General features: G+C 39.9%; 1 protein-coding gene across 2 annotated transcripts in view; it reads left to right on the forward strand.

Annotated features, from left to right (window-relative positions):
- The window catches only part of E2F3 (E2F transcription factor 3), a 91359-nt gene that overhangs the window by 26847 nt on the left and 46670 nt on the right, over positions 1 to 17842 (forward strand). The window lies entirely within an intron of this gene.

Here is a 17842-nt window from a genome sequence, read left to right on the forward strand (position 1 = left end):
TAAGTATGTACTATGTTCCAAGCATTGGAAATGCAAAAGCAGTCCCTGCTCTCAAGGAGCTCACTTTTCAATTGAGGTAAACAGCATATATAGGAGAATTAAGCTTCAGGGCCAATGGAAAGGCTCAAAGGGCCTCCATATTGCTGAGAAAATTGGAGGTGGTGACTCTCTCCCTGTTTAGGGAAGTGGTGTGAGTAGCCATAGATAGGGAAAGCCTCATAGTATCTGGGCAGAAGCCAGGAGTTGGAGAAAGAGCACCATGCAGGCCAGTCAGCTCCACCCTCCTGCTTTTGCACAAATAAAATTAGTGAAGATAGAATAGAAGTAGTAAAGTGAGAAAGCATATTTGCTTCAGTTAATAGAACTAAGAGCCATTTCCCTATAGTTAAAGCAATCAAAGGCAATGGACGTTTTTCAGATGAATTGGAAACTGTATACGACCACATTAAAAATGCCTCAGATTACTAATAGTAAGAGAAATGCAAATTAGAACAACTCTGAGGTTTCATCTCATACCATTCAGATTGGCAAAGACAACAAAATATGAGAAGAGCCAACTTTGGAAGAGCTGAGTAAGGGAGGAGAGAATGCTGATGAGCCCTGTCGGTAGCAGTGTGAAGTGATCCAAACGTTTTGGATTTCAACTTGGAATTATGTAAGAAAAATGGCTAAACGCTCCCTACTTCTTTTTTTTTTTTTTAAGCAGTCCTGCTATTAGGCATATACTTAAAGGAAGTCAAAGACAAAATCAAAGATCCGGTATATTCCAAGATTTTAATAGCAGTGTTCTTTGTAGCAGATAGCTAGAAACAAAGTGGGTGTATGCCAGTTGGGGAAAGGCTTTTTAAAAAATAGTATGGTATACAAATATAAGGGAATATCATTGGAGAGTAAGAAATGATGAGTATAAGGAATTCCAAGAATTATGGGATTGTTTGTGTGGACTAATGTATGAAATACAAAATAAGCAGAACCCAGTGAATAATACAGCTAACAGGTGCAACAGTGTAAATAAGAGCCTCTTAAGTTTATTTCTTTAAGTATGGAAAAAACAATGAAGGCACCAGAAAAAAAGATGAGAACATATACCTTCATCATGATATGAGGACCTATTAGGATATCAGACGGTCTTGGTATTGGATGGTTCTGATGATTTTCTTTTTTCACAAGGGAGGGTTCATTCTGGAGGTGGAATTGGAAAATGACTGATGTAAAGATAAAAAGTTTCTTGTTCAGTTATTTCAGTTGTGTTCTACTCTTTGTGAGTCCATTTGGCGTTTTCTGGGCAAAGATACTGGAGTGGTTTGCAATTTCCTTCTCCAGCTCATTTTACAGATGAAGAAAGTGAGGGAAACAGAGTTGAGTGACTTGCCCAGGGTCACATAGCTTAGCAAGTGTCTGAGGCCAGATTTGAACTTAGGAAAATGAATTTTCCTGACTTCAGGCCCAGCACTCTGTCCACTGAACTACCTAGCTGCCCATAAAAAAAGTGATCTATATTTTTTGAAGAGGAAGATGACACACAAGATGTGCCCTCTGCCCTCAGTGAGCTTATAATCTAATTGGAGAGACAAGATAATGTGTATGTTTCATGCAAGATATGCTTGTGTTTCATAGAAACGCATAATGTATTTATAATTAAGTTCTAAATTGTGTGGTGAAGACACTGTGTGATCATGTGAAGTCATTTAACTTTTAAGCATTAGTTCTCATTTATAAGAAGAAGGGATTTGGATGATCAGATAGCTCACCTAAGGTTGGAGAACTCAGGTTTCTTCCAACGCAGTGGAACCTTTGAATGGATCTTGAGGAATAGTTACCAAATTCAGCTGGTTAAAGGTAAAGAAAACATTTAAAGAGGATTAATCTGGTAACAGTACACAGAAAGAGCCTGCAATTAAGGAGGCTATTGTAGTAACCTAGGTAAAAGGTGGTGAGAGCCTAGACTAAACCAATGGGCCTGGAAGAGATTTCACAGCTTGAGTAGATCACTACTGCTAACCAGAAGTTAAAGTGGAAACAAGCGCTGTCTCTAAGGTCAAAGGACATGAATTCAAATATGACTTCAGGCTAAGTTGCTAAACCTCCCTGGGACTCAGTTTCCACATGTGTAAAATGAAGACATTGGACTCAGCAACCAGGGAAGTTTTATTCTTGGATCTTTGATCCCATGACCCAAGACTATGTAAAAAGATGTCTTCTATTAACCACCATTTTACGTAGATCACCTTACCCACCCTATTTGAAATAGGGATCATTTAGACTCTGGACTTTGAAGTTTAACCTTCTGTTGCCCTCCTCTTATTGTAGAACAAAGCATTTTCAAAGGTCTATAGGAAGTAGTGCTCATAAGATTTGAGAATATCATAAATACTATTGATTGACCACTAGCTACTTAAAGGCACCTAGTTAAAACAAGGTTTGTCCAGCCCTGTGGAAAGGAAATAGCAGTCTTTTGGACAAAACCTTAATTAAAGCAGTCAATCCTCATTCATTTCTGACAAGAATTTATAGAAGAAGAACAAGGTATAATTCCACCCACCTATAATTAGACAGAGTACCCTTAAGGTGTTAAAAGAAAAATATTTTGTTCTATTTACCTCAAAAGGCGTTCTCATTTCTCTCACATTCTCTTGTATTTTTACTCCATTTTGCTTGATGCTCACTTTCAAAAATCATGTTTTACCTTCTCACCACTTCAGTGGGAAATTGTGTTAATTCTATTGTGATTTAATCCAGCTTTGCCTTCTCTGGACAACTGTCAGATATGAGATGTTAATATCTAATGAGTTTAGCTGCTGTATAATCAATCCATTGGCACCTCTTGGTGATTTCATGTTACTTGTGAAGCCATTTTGAGTTCTTGCAACTACAGACTCAGATGGCTTTGAAGCAGTGAAGAAGCACTTAGGTTAATGTTTAAATGGGGATAAAGCATAAAAAACAGATGATAATAGATGTACACACACACACACACACACACACACACACACACACACACATAATCCTTGGATTGTTTCCTCCTCTCTTTGTGGCCAGTAGTTCCTAGTGTAACAAGCATATGGTAGACCTTGCAGCCCAGCTCTTTCTTGTACTGATCAGAGGGAAGTAAGTCTTTGTATATATAACTCTTTGTGCTTATGTGACGACCCAAGTCAATGTGTGGAGTTGGACATGTATGTATGTGCTTGTGTGTCTCTGCAGTTTGGGAGAACTTCAGAGTTCAAGTGAATGTAATGTGTCTTTGGGTCAGAGATTGGTTACTCTAACTGTGGTTTTTCAGGACTCAACTGGATAGACTGTATAGCTGGCCCTCAACTTCACTTGAGGCCTCCCTGACCTCATCTTGTTCTTCTTTTTTAACCCTTTACCAGGGGTTAGAGTTAGTTTCGTATGTTTTTCTTGTCAGAAGGGTAGAATGTCCAAAAGGTCCCAAAAATCTTTTCCCCAAAACCTCTTCTAATTTTCCTTTTCTCTGTTAATTGGAATACCAGAATATTTCCAATCCCATATTCACAACCTCAGTCAATCTCCAATATTTACTTCCCACCCACCCCACCCTCATTTATCAGTTACCAAGCCTTGTTTATTCTACCTTCACTAAGTATCTCATATTTAACCCCTTATCTCCACTTTGGCAGGCGATCACCTTAAGTCCAGCCTTTGTGATGTTATCATAATTGGCATTCCTGTTTGCAGTTTATCCCCTCTATTGCTAACAAATTGATCAACCAGGTCACTTCCCCAAACAAGAAGCTTTGATTGTTCCTTTTTGCCTTCACAATCTGGCTCCAGACTATCTTTTTAGACTCAATGTATTCCAGCCAAGTATACCATTCAGTCTCAGTTTCCTTCTCTGCAAACTGAATTGTTGTGAGGATCAAATTAGGTAAGTTATTAAATCTTATAATTGCACCAAGACTTTGGGGACATCCTATATATATATAAAGCTCTTTGAAAACCTCAAAGTACTATGTAAATGCTCATTATTATTATTATTTACTATTTCTATTATACAATATCCAGTCTCCTGTGCCTGTTCTCCATGCCCAAAATTCCATCCTCCCTCACTTTTGTTCTCTTTGCACTTCCAGCTCCCTTCAAGGCTCAGTCTAATGTACCACTTCCAAACATGAGTCTTCCCCTAATTTCCCATCTTTTGTTTTCTCATCTCAGAATTACTTTGTATACGTTTTGCATTTGTTTAATCTGTGTGTCTTTGACTTCCTCCTGTAGAATGTCAGCTCCTTGAGAACAGGAACCATTGGATTTTTGTCTTTGTGTCTCGATCCCAACTAGTACAGTGCCTGACACACATCGAAAACACTTAATAAATGCTGGTTTCAATACACAGAACCTATTGCAGGGTGCATGGCAGGAAATCGTTTCAAAGATATGTTGGAGCCAGATAATTTAGGCCTTGATGACCACACCAAGGAGTTTGTAATTTATTCTATAGGCTTTAGGAAACCACGGAAGGGATTTGAGAAGACCTGTACACAAGAGAGTTTATTTTGGAAGTGGCATGAATAATGAATGGCAGAAAATAAAGAATGGAAGCTGGAAGACCATTTTAGAAGCTATTATAATAGTAGTCCAAGGCCTACAGATGTGAGTTGTCAGACTTGATGGCATATGGTCACTGAGTAGATATATTGGAGTGAGAGGGAAGGGTCAAAGATAATTCCCAGGATTCATGCCTCAATAACCAGGAAGGTGGTGCTGCTGCAAATGGTGGTAGGGAGGTTAGGAAGGTCAAGTTTAGGGAGGTGGGTGAGTGGGTGGAGGAGAGATTGGAGATTACTGGGTAGAGTTTAGACTGGCCCTGATGAAAAGAATTAGAATTACAACTGTTCTTATGGAGAAATCAGAAGTATTAAAGAACTAACCACTATGGGAAAGACCTATCTGTGTCTAAAAAGCAGCATGCTATGTATCTGTTTTATATAAAAAAACCAAGCCTGCAACTACACTGAACTGGATATAGAACTAAAAGAGGTTAAGAGGAGGCAGTGGAATGCAGTGCAAAGCACTGAATTTAGAAGCTAAGGGCCTGAGTTCAAACCCCAATTCCTCTACTATACCCATGTGCCTGTAAGTTCTTAACCTCTTGGCCTCAGTTTCCTCTTCTGTGAAATGGATTGGATCAGGTGTCAGATTTGTAGCTCACTCCCAATGCACAGGAACCAGATAAAAAAGTAACTGGGAAACATTTAACAAAAGAAATAAAAATATAGTACAGCATACTTGTTATTAGTGTTTTCTAAATCCATGTGGGGTCCACAGATTTGAGTTTGACAACATTGGATTAGATGATCTCTGGCCTTCTGGGTCTAAATCTGATCTAATCATCCAATACAGCTAGTTAGGGCCCTGTTGAGCAGCTTTGTCCTACGACAGAGACACCATACATAGAGCTGTGCTAACTGAATCTCAAGAGTCCCAGTACAGTTTTGCTGGTGACATTTTGATATGCCAAAGTAAAATATGAAATGTATTTGTAGCTTTTATCCCTGGGATTTCATTTGATCCTTTAGAGAATCATAATGACAGCCCCATGATAACTAATTTTAGGTTTCTTTTAGGGCAAAAAAAATTCATTAAAGTATTACAGATGAGATCCTGTTGCAATGAATGCCATTATTGATGTAATATCTTGCAACGAGAAAAAGATCTCTAAACCTCTGCTCTATGTCCCACTTATTTTCAGACAGTATTTGATACCATGGAATTCCAGTAAAAGAATTTCCAGTAACAAGGCCATTTCCTCCCCTCTGGAGTATTTGTGCTAACAGACTCAGTAACTTCTAGTATCTTGGTCTGTTTAATCTACTTAGTTGTTAAGTCTTGGCCTACTTAAGCAACTTATCTACTAGAGCAGCATCATACTATTTATTTACAACTGTGTAATATCCTCTACTTGATGGTTGGGGGGAATGTAGATATGTGGACTTGAAAATTCCAGCCATTGATCTTGAAGGAGTGGTCATGTGGGCCTTGTGGCATTAGGGTAGCTGAAGCTTCCACATATTAGCTTACTATTTTCTCTCCATCCCTATGCCCTGTGGAACACCATGTTTTTTTCTGTCCCTAAAGTTTGTTCTTTTTCTAGGTAACTCCAGCACCTGGTTCACATTCTATGCGATTATTCATGGTGACAGATAGTACATAGCCACATATCCAGAGCTGGGAAGGATCTCAGAGATGTCTAGTCCAACATCTTTATTTTTTTTTTAATTATAAATTTATTTTTTATTTTTTTCTCCTTCCTACTCCTCCCCGCCCAAGATGGCATGTAATCCAGTGTAGGTTCAACATATACCTTCGCATTGAACTTATTTACATAATAGTCCAGTTGTAAAGAAGAATTACAACCAGTGGAATGAGAAAGAAGAAATGAAACCAAAAAAGAAGGAAAAAAGAAAGAGAGAGAGAGAGAAAATAATTTGCCTCAGTCTACACTCAAACTCCATAATTCTTTCTCTCCATCATGAGTCTTTTGGACCTGTCTTTGAACCTTGCATTGATGAGAGCAGCCAAGTCTATCAGAGTTAGTCCTTACAGATACCGTGTGTCTGTAATCGTGTATAATGAAGTCCTGGTTCTGCTCCCCTCACTCAACATCAGTTTATATGTCTTCCCAGGTATATTAGGAAGGCAGAATTTATGATTTCAAAGAGAATCTCATATGTGCCTAAAAGGTCCGGAACCGCAGGATATAAGGAATTCTCTAGGCAGAAGGCAGGAGAACTAAAGCATGTATTTACACTCCACAGTAACAATCCCACAAACCAGCGTCCCCATTTTGATATTTTCATCAAAAGCTTCCAGGCCCAATAAGTCCGCCTCACAAGAGTAACTAGGAGGCCACAGAGAAGCGAGATGGTATAAGGCAAAATCGTATACATGCTTCCCCTCTACGGTAAGAAGATTACCCACTAGCCTCTAGTCAGCTCTGCTACCGGCAGCTCAGCTTCGGCTGTAGGCGTCTCTGGCTCCAACCGGAAAAGGAAAGGAGGATCTTCAAGCTGTCCTCTCCCCTCTTATAGAGTTTTTGACATCATCAAGCGCCGCCTGAACGACCAGGGCCGATTGGTTCTTGACTTGGCCCCTCCCCCAGCGTAGACCCCGTTAACACACCTCCCCTCAGCCAGCGCCACGACTCATCACACAGGAAGCTCTGGTCCTGCCCCAGAAGAGCAAGCCCCAGCGTCCAGGGAAGCTCAACGAGGCAAGCTGAGTCATTCAAAGAAAACAAAGTCCATTCTGGCTACACCAGGTTATAATGAAGTCCAACTGCTCCTCATTTCTTATAGCACAATAGTATTCCATTATATTCATATAGCACAATTTGTTTAGCCATTCCCCAATTGATGGGCATCCCCTCAATTTCTAATTCTTTGCCACCACAAAAAGAACTGCTATAAATATTTTTGTACATACTGGTCCATTTTCCACTTGTGTGATCTCTTTGGGATAAAGCCCTAGAAATGGTATTGATGGGTCAAAGGGTATGCACATTTTTCTTATTTTAATCTTTCATATTTTATTATTTAATATTTTAGTTTTCAACATCGATTTCCACAAGATTTTGAGTTACAAATTTTCTCCCCATTTCTACCCTCCCCCCACTCCAAGATGACATATATTCTGATTGCCCCATTCTGCAGTCTGCCCTCCCTTCTGTCACCCCACTGCCCTCCCATCCCCTTTCCCCTTACTTTCTTGTAGGGCAAGATAGATTTCTATGCCCCATTCCTATATATCTTATTTCCCAGTTGCATGCAAAAACAACTTTTTTTTTTGAGCATCTGCTTTTAAAACTTTGAGTTCCAAATTCTTTCCCCTCTTCCCTTCCCACCCACCCTCCCCAAGAAAGCAAGCAATTCAACGTAGGCCACACATGTGTCATTATGCAAAATACTTCCACAACAATCATGTTATGAAAGACTAACTATACTTCCCTTCATCCTATCCTGTCCCCCTTTATTCAGTTTTCTCCCTTGACCCTGTCCCCTTTTTTTTTGAATTCCATGTTTAATATTTTTTAGTTTTCAGAATTGATTTCCACAAGATTTTGAGTTACAGATTTTCTCCCCATTTCTACCCTCCAAGATGGCATATATTCTGATTGCCCCATTCCCTAGTCTGCCCTCCCTTCTGTCACCCCACACCACCCCCATCCCCTTTCCCTTTACTTTCTTGTAAGGCAAGATAGATTTCTGTGCCCCATTGCCTGTATATCTTATTTCCAAGTAGCATGCAAAAACTACTTTTCTTTTGAGCATCCACTTTTAAAACTTTGAGTTCCAAATTCTCTCTGCTCTTCCCTTCCCATCCCCCCTCCCTAAGAAAGCAAGCAGTTCAGCATAGGCCACACATGTATCATCATGCAAAACACTTCCATAACAGTCATGTTGTGAAAGACTAACTATATTTCCCTCCATCCTATCCTGTCCCTCTTTATTCAATTTTTTCCCTTGACCCTGTCCCTTTTCAAAAGTGTTTGCTTTTGATTACCTCCTCCCCCATCTGCCCTCCCTTCTATCATCCAAGCTTTTTTATCCCATTCCCCCACTTTCCTGTGGAGTAAGATACCCAATTGAGTGTGTATGTTATTCCCTCCTCAAGTCAAATACGATGAGAGCAAGATTGACTCGTTCTCTTTCACCTGCTCCCTCTTCCCTTCCACTAGAACTGCTTTTTCTTGCCACTTTTATGTGAGATAATTTACGCCATTCTATCTCTCCCTTTCTCCCTCTCTCAATATATTCCTCTCCCACCCCTTAATTTTATTTTATTTTTTAGATATCATCCCTTCATATTCAACTCACCCTGTGCCCTCTGTGTGTGTGTGTGTCTGTGTGTGTGTATTCCTAGGAGTTTTCTTTTTGGGATCTTTTTCAAGAGGCGATCAGTGGATTCTTTCAATTTCTATTTTGCCCTGTGGCTCTAGAATATCAGAGCAGTTGTCCTTGATAATTTCTTGAAAGATGATATCTAGGCTCTTTTTTTGATCATGGCTTTCAGGTAGTCCAATAACTTTTAAATTCTCTCTCCTGGATCTATTCTCCAGGTCAGTGGTTTTTCCAATGAGATATTTCACATTGTCTTCCATTTTTCATTTCTTTGGTTTTGTTTTATAATATCTTGGTTTCTCCTAAAGTCACTAGCTTCCACTTGCTTCAATCTAATTTTTAAAGTAGTATTTTCTTCAGTGGTCTTTTGGACCTCCTTTTCCATTTGGCTAATTCTGCCTTTCAAGGCATTCTCCTCCTCATTGTCTTTTTGGAGCTCTTTTGCCATTTGAGTTAGTCTATTTTTTAAGGTGTCATTTTCTTCAGTATTTTTTTGGGTCTCCTTTAGCAAGTCATTGACTTGTTTTTCATGATGTTCTTGTGTCACTCTCATTTCTCTTCCCAGTTTTTCCTCTGCTTCTCTTATTTGCTTTTCCAAATTCTTTTTGAGCTCTTCCATGGCCTGAGACCAATTCATATTTTTCTTGGAGGCTTTTGATGTAGGCCCTTTGACTTTGTTGACTTCTTCTGACTGTGTGTTTTGATCTTCTTTGTCACCAAAAAAAGAATCTTGAGTCTGTCTGCCTCCTTTTTTGCTGCCTGGCCACGTTCCCAGCCAACTACTTGACCTTTGAGCTTTTTGTCAGGTTATGACTGCTTGTAGAGTAGAGAGTACTTTGTCCCAAGCTTGAGGGGCTGCACTGCTGTTTTCAGAGCTACTTCTCCTCCACCATCACTACAAGCTCTGCCACAACAGTGCTCCTCCTCCTCCACCAAGAATTGCCAACCAGGACTGCGATCCAAATCCAAGCAGGTCAAAGCAGGCTCTGCACTCTTGCTCTGATCCACCACTTAATTCCTCCCACCAGGTGGGCCTGGAGCCAGAAGCAACCTTAGCTGGAGCTCTGGAAGCAGTGGCAGCACTGCACCACCTCCACCACCCCTGGGGCTGGGGCCAACGCGCTCCTGTCACTCCATTCCAGCAGTTTTTTCCACTAACCTGCTCTGTTGTCTTTGGCATTTGTGGGTTGAGAAGTCTGGTAACTGCCACAGCTCAATGATTCAGGGCCCTATGGCCTGTTCCACCAGGCTCCCAGTCTGGTTGGTCCTGATGCCCCAAGCTGGGCTGCGCTTCTCTCCCAGCACTGTGCAGTAGACCCTTCCCAGCATCCATCCAGGCTGTCCTGGGCTAGAGCCCTGCATTCCTCTGCTGTTTCGTGGGTTCTGCAGCTCTAGAATTTGTTCAGAGCTATTTTTTACAGGTGTTCGGAGGGACCTGGGGGAGAGCTTAAGTGAGTCCCTGCTTTCCAGCTGCCATCTTGGCTCTGTGCCAGCGCCCCTCCCCCACCCCCTTTGTTCCCTGGGTATGCACATTTTTATAGTCCTTTGGGCATAGTTCCAAATTGGTCTCCAGAATGGCTGAATCAGTTCACAACTCCACCAGCAATGTGACGATGTTCCAATTTTCCCACATCCTCTCTAGCATGTATGATTTTCCTGTTTTGTCATGTTAGCCAATCTGACAGGAGAGATGTGATACCTAAGAGTTGTTTTGATTTGCATTTCTCTAATCAATAGTGATTTAGAGCATTTTTTTTGTATGCCTATAGATATCTTTAATTTCTTTCTCTGAAAACTGACTTCATATCCTTTGACCGTTTCTCAATTGGGGAATGACTTATATTCCTATAAATTTGGCTCAGTTCCCTGTATATTTTAGATATGAGGCCTTTATCAGAGATACTGGTTGTAAAGATTGTCTCCCAATTTTCTGCTTCTCTCCTAATCTTTGTTATGTTGGCTTTGTTTATACAAAAACTTCAATTTAACAGTCAAAATTATCCATTTTGCATTTTATAATGCTCCCTATCTCTTGTTGGGTCATGAATTCTTCCCTTTCCCATAAATCTGTTTTTTGGTTTTTTTTTTTTGTTTGTTTGTTTGTTTTTTGGGGGGGGGGTGGCAGGGCAATTGGGGTTAAGTGACTTGCCCAAGGTCACACAGCTAGCACATGTGTCAAATGTCCGAGGCTGGATTTGAACTCAGGTCTTCCTGACTCCAAGGCTGGTCCTCTACTCACTGCTCCACCTAGCTGTCCCCCTTTCTCATAAATCTGACAGATAAACTATTCCTTGCTCTCCCAAATTGCTTATAGTATCAGCCTTTATTCCTAAATCATGAACCTATTTTGATTTTATTTTGGTATATGGTATAAAATATTGGTCTATGCCCAGTTTCTGCCATACTATTTTCCAGTTTTCCCAGCAGTTTTTGTGAAATAGTGGATTCTTAGCCCAGAAGCTGGATTCTTTTTGAGTTTATCAAAGAATAGATTGCTGTAGTCGTTGACTACTGCATCTTATGTACCTAACCTATTCCAATGATCCACCACTCTGTTTCTTAGCCAGTACGAAGTATTTTTGATGACTGTTGCTTTTTAATACAGTTTAATATCTGGTATGGGTAGGCCACCTTCCTTAGCATTTCTTTTCATTAATTACTTTGATATTCTGGACCTTTTGTTCTTCCAGATGATTTTTGTTATTATTTTATCCAGCTCTGTAAAATAATTTTTTGGTGGTTTGGTATGGCACTGAGTAAGTAAATTAATTTAGGTAAAATTGTCATTTTTATTCTATTAGCTCATCCTAACAGGAGCAACTGATGTTACATTTAATTAGATTTGACTTTATTTGTGTGAGAAGTGTTTTGTAATTGTGTTCATATAGGTCCTGGGTTTGTCTTGACAGATAGACTCCCAAATATCTTATAGCGTCTACAGTAACTTTAAATGTAATTTCTCTTTCTGTCTCTTGCTGTTGGGCTTTGTTAGTAATATATAGGAATGCTGAGGTTTTATGTGGGTTTATTTTATATCCTGCAACTTTGCTAAAGTTATTTATTATTTCAAGTAATTTTTTACTTGATTCTCTAGGATTTTCTAAGTAAATCATCATGTCATCTGTAGAGTGATAACTTAGTTTCTTCTTTGCCTGTTCTAATTCCTTCAAATTCTTTTTTCTTCTCAGTGAATTTCTTGTACCAAATTGAATAATAGGGGTGATAATGGACATCCTTGTTTCACCCCTGATCTTACTGGGAATGCATCTAGCTTATCCCCATTACATATAATACTTACTGATGGTTTTATGTAGATGCTATTTATAATTTTAAGAAAGTTTCCATTTATTCCTATGCATTCTAGTGTTTTTAATAGGAATGAGTGTTGTTTTTTGTCAAAAACCGTTTCTGCATCTATTGGGATAATCATATGGTTTCTGCTGGTTTTGTTGTTGATAAATCCTACCTGGTCATAGTATATTATTCTTGTGATAAGTTGCTGCAATCATTTTGCTAACATTTTATTTAAAATTTTTGCATCAATGCTCATTAGGGAAATTGGTCTATAATTTTCTTTCTCTGTTTTGATTTTTCCTTGTTTAGGTATTAGTACCATATTTGTGTCATAAAAAGTATTTGATAGGACTCCTTTACCTATTTTCCCAAGTAGTCTATAAAGTATAGAAATTAATTATTCGTTAATTGTTTGATAGAATTCAAGTATAAAACCATCTGGCCCTGAAGATTTTTTCCTAGGGAGTTCATTGATGGCTTGCTCAATTTCTTTTTCTGAGATGGGGTTGTTTAGGTATTTTACTTCCCCAGTGCCTTTGTTTTATGGATGAGGAAACTGAGGTCCAGGGATATTAAATAATCTGTCCAAGGTCAACCAGATAAAGTCATTGAGATTTGAACCCAGGTCTTTTGACTCCTGAACCCTGCTGGATTGGCCTTGACCTAATTACTTTCACACCCTCCTTGACATCACAAATCTCTTATCTCTAGAATAGCTATACACAGAATGGCCATTTCTAGAAGTTATCACTACAAAGCATGGTTTTATCTCTGGGCTTATTCCACTGTCTCCCATGCCTGGAATGCACTTTACTCCATTCCTCAAATCTGCCTTTTAAAATTTTCACCATCCTGCAGCTCCTGGCCCAGCTGTGCCACCTTTTTCATAAGACTTCCCTTTTCCATTCTGCTTCCTACCACCCCTAAACTGCAAGTGACCTTGCTGTCCTCTGAATTTCCACTGCATTTTTTAGCTCCTCCATGGCACTTGTCTTAGTCTGCATTGTGTTAGCTCTTTGTGCCTTATTTCTCTCCTAGATTGTAAACTCTTTGAGGGCAGTGCCTTTGTCCTATTAATCTTTGTAACCATTTACTACATACCCTGACACTAGTTTGTGTCTGCATTTCATCCTACACACACACATAGTCTAACATTTAATGAATGCCTTGTGGAATTTTTGTGGTCTCACGAATTCCATTTGGGGAAGTTGGATGGACTAAATGAACTCTAAGGTCCTAGGTGGCCTAAAAGCCTAAGATTTTATCCCATAACCCCTACCAAACCTTTTCTCTGCCTCTCATTCTCCAATTTCACCCAGTGCATTGATTCCCTCCTCCCTTCCTGGCTAAGCAGTAGTTGCCACAGAATCTTGGTAAACTGGGTAGTATCTCTGGAGCAGGACAATGGTGAATGGTGAAGGACCTTGATATTAGGCCTATGAGAACCAGTCTAAGAAGTTGGAGGTACTTACCCTCCAGAAAAAAAAAGACTAGGAGTGATGTCCTGACTGTCTTCACAATGTGTAAATGGGATGATGTTTTGTTCACCTTCATCCCAAAGGACAGGATTGGTAATGGATGAACGTTGCATTGTGGCGTATTTAAAATTAATGTGTGGGGGGGGGGATTCTTTAAAATTAGATCTATCCAAAAATAGAATGGGCTGCCTTGAGGAGGGAACCAGGGCAGGGGCATGATGAAGTACAGGAGGGTACACAGGAAAGAAATGATGAGAGTGCTACCCTGGGTGCCCTCCTTAAATGGAAGATCTGGGAGAAGCTCTCCCCTGTCTACACTCTCCAGTCAAAATAGGAAGGGGTTATTGAGGATGTATGAGTTTTGATGGCATCCAGGTGGGCTCATGTTGTAGAGAAGATTCATGTTTAGGGATAGTTTAGACTGAATGGCCAGTGACACCCCTTCTAATATTGAAATTCTGCAGCTTACTCCTCAGTAATCCCCCTCGAGCACCCCAGATTTCCCCCTTCCATTAACATTTCTAATAGTTATACCACCCTTTCTGGATTGATTATTGGATAAAGATGTACACTTGTGCCCAGCTGGCACTTCCTTCCCCTTAGCTCATTTTCTCACTATCTGTTAAATAAATTCATACTTAACAGCATTTGTGCTTTTGATTATGTTTTTGGTCAGTCAGTAAACATTTAGGAAGTTCCTACTGTGTACCAGGCACTGTGCAAAGAATTAGAAATACAAGGAAAGGCAAAACAGTCCCAGCTCCCAAGAAGCTCATTATCTGATAGGGGAGACAACATGCAAACAGCTATACATACACACAGAATAAATTGGAGATAATCAACAGGAGGGGTTTTGTTGGTCCCACCAGAGATACATTCCTTTTGCCTATTCCAGATGTTTTTTTCTCCTCGTAATCTTCCATAAATGCTACACCCTTTTGTTTTTTGTAGTGTACATTTAGGTGTTTAATCCAATACTACATATTATAGAACTTAATTGTTAGGTACTTAGTATAGAATTACGGACTGAATTGGAAAGGAGCTCAGGGATTCCCTATTCGAGTCATAGATCCCATCTACAACATCCCCCCTAAGTGGCTTCTGTCCCAAGAAAGAGAAACCAACATTGCCAAGGTAGCCCATTTCACCTTTAGGCAACTCTTTCTATAGTATTCCTTCCCCTTCCCCCTTGGTTAGGTTACAGGCTTGTTTAGGACAGGGCCCACATCCAACTTCAGTATTCTTAGGCACCAACTATAGACTGGCTTCTCTATTTGAGTGCTTGTCCAGTGTCTCCTTATGACATAGAGGTGACCCAATAAAAGAAATGTCTGGCAGCTTCTACTAGCCAAAAAGGCTTTGAGTACAGGTCTAACCACAGATTCTGTGTCTGTCCCCTGAGGGCCAGTCTGCTTAAGTTCCAAGAAGTTCATACCAGTTGAATACAGATTGGTCGATTTTTTTGGCCACAGCAATTGTTATGGATTCTTAAGTTGTAGAATGGTCACAGATATATACACACACATTCTCATATATATGATAGGATAAAACCCTTTATCCTTAAATTATTGCGTAATAGACATTTTAGGTACTGGGAGACATGAACTATATAACAGGTAGCCACTGCCATCATAGGTCTCACAGTCAAATAAGGAGAAAGAAAGGAACTAGAGTCTAGTCACTAGACTTATGGTTTCATTGCTATCGGGAACAGTGCAGGCCAGCACTTTCTCTGAAGCCTGTAATCTTGAGTGCTGAGAAGTTAAGAAATTTGCCCAGGATCACACAGCCAGTGTGTGTCAGAGGAGCCTACCTTCTATAAGACACATACACAGATTAACTGTCCTACTAAATGATGTGCATAAAAGAGGTGCAAACCCAGTTCGCAGAGGTCAGGTAGGGGATGGATCTATACTGACTGGGTGCAATTCAATTCAATAAACATTAAGTGCCTACTGTGTGCCAGGCATTGTGCTAAACCCTTGGGCATACAACAAAAAGGGAAAGTCAGGGAGAAGTCTTGAAGAAGGTAGCATTTGAATTGGGCTTTTTAAAGGGCAGACAGGAATTCAACAGGTATAGTCATGTGAGAGGGCATTCCAAGCTTAGGGACTGCTGTGAGCAGAAAAGTCTGGGAGAAAGTGAGTAGCTGACAAATAGTCCTGTTTACCCCACATCACAAATTAAATTTGGTGGGGTAGAGGGCAAATGGTATGAGTTGGGGCTTTAGAGAAGATATATTGAGGCCCTAGAATGGCAGAATAAAGAATGAATTTTATTTGGAAGGAAGTAAAGGGAAAGGGAGCTTTGACCTAAGAAATGACACGGACATTAGGATATCACAGAATATGAAGAGTTGTAAAAGACCAGAGCTGCATCTGAACAGAATTTCTCTTGATATCATCCCCAACACATGGTCATCCAGCCTCTGTCTCAAAACCTCCTCAAAAGAGTCAGTAACTAGGGAGAAGCCAGACTTCCTGCCTGTATGTGATTGCTCCTCTCTGGCCTTCTGGAGCCAAGCAGAACAACAAGTGCAGTCCCTCAGTTACCTGAAGACAGCTCTCATAACCTCTCCAGTCCTCTCTCCTCCAGACTAAATGGTCCCACTTCCTTCAGTTGATTGTCATATGGCACATTCTCCAGTACTCTTACCATCTTGGTCACCATGATCAGATTTGTGCGATTGTATTCTTTGACCGATTGAGAATCTAGCCACACCATGTTGGGCACAGAGCAGGTGCCGAGTAAATACGTTGACAGACAATAATATTTCACATTTCCATAGTGCTCCAGAATTTAAAAAGCATTCTTTTCCCAACCCTGGGAGGGAAGGAGGTCAAGTATTACCTCCATTTATAGATAAGGAAAATAAATCTCAGAGAGGCTATATGACTTGGCCTTTAGTCACACTAAGTACATGTTTCCTTGCTCTAAAGTTAGCACGCTTGTCACCACACCACCCTAGATAGATTATTACAGAGCATACAATAAAGGATAAGCTAACAGTGTGGCTCCCAAACCTGTATCCTGGTGTCACTTCAGACCATTCCTAATTCTTAGAATGACATTTAAATGCCCAGCACCAATTGTCTTCTCATCCCTTCTCTGAATGCCTCAAAGAGGCATATTCCACAGGGTGAACTTACTGACCTATTGACTACATATAGCAAAACATCTCCATTGTGTGACCGTAGCTCCCAGAAGCCATCTGGTTTGGTGAATTCAGTTTTATGTATGTGTTCCAGTCTCTTCCCAGAAACTATTCTACTCACTGCTTCTAACCTTAGTGCTATTCTTAGCTGTTGCTGGGTCTATAGGCAGCAGCAGTAGTGATCTATTACCTTAGTGTGTGGTGCAGTGGGAACATCACTGACCCCTAAAACTTGTTACCTGTGTGACCTGCTACTTGAGCCTCAGGAAGTTCATTTTCTTCATCTATAAAATGAAGAGGTTGGATTAGATGGCCCCATAAAGGATCTACGATCATTTTATGATCTTATGAATTATTAGAACTAGCAAAAGTACTTGTAATCAAATGCTTCAGGGCCAGGGGATTTGGGGAAGGTTAATAATAATTACATAGCACTTTCTTCCACCGAAGATCTACTCTGGATACCCCATCCTGTTGTGGAGTTTATCCTGTGTTCTTGAAGGTTTTACCAGTGGAGCTAAAAAATTGACAAGTCCTACCAGGTGGGAAAGTGATTGAGACAGGGGCCTGGCAATGGACTCTGGCACTCGTGCTCACTCATGCTCTTCACATTCTCTCTCTCTCTCTCTCTCTCTCTCTCTCTCTCTCTCGCGTGTGTGTGTGTGTGTGGGCGTGTGCGCACATGCACACATATACACACACATATATATGTGTGCCCACGTTTATATATAAATTAGTTCATATCAATATAGAGATTATAAATCCATGTTACATATTTTAGTATACTGTAATTTATAATAAAATTATGTATAAGTAGATTTATAATCTTTATACTGATCTATTTAAATAATTGTATGTCATAATTATTTAAATATACAATTTTATATATCTAATTTAGTCCTATATTTTATATTGTAATTTATCTACTGTAAGATTAAATATAGAGATTTGTAATCTCTTTATAATTATATTTCTGCAAATAAATATATGCATTTACATATATGTGTTTGTGTGTATGGAGGGGGAGAGAGAGAGATAATCTCTGTCATTTGAAGACT

The sequence above is a fragment of the Trichosurus vulpecula genome, chromosome 1 (genome assembly GCF_011100635.1).
Source record: "Trichosurus vulpecula isolate mTriVul1 chromosome 1, mTriVul1.pri, whole genome shotgun sequence".
Classification (NCBI taxonomy): Eukaryota; Metazoa; Chordata; class Mammalia; order Diprotodontia; family Phalangeridae; genus Trichosurus; species Trichosurus vulpecula.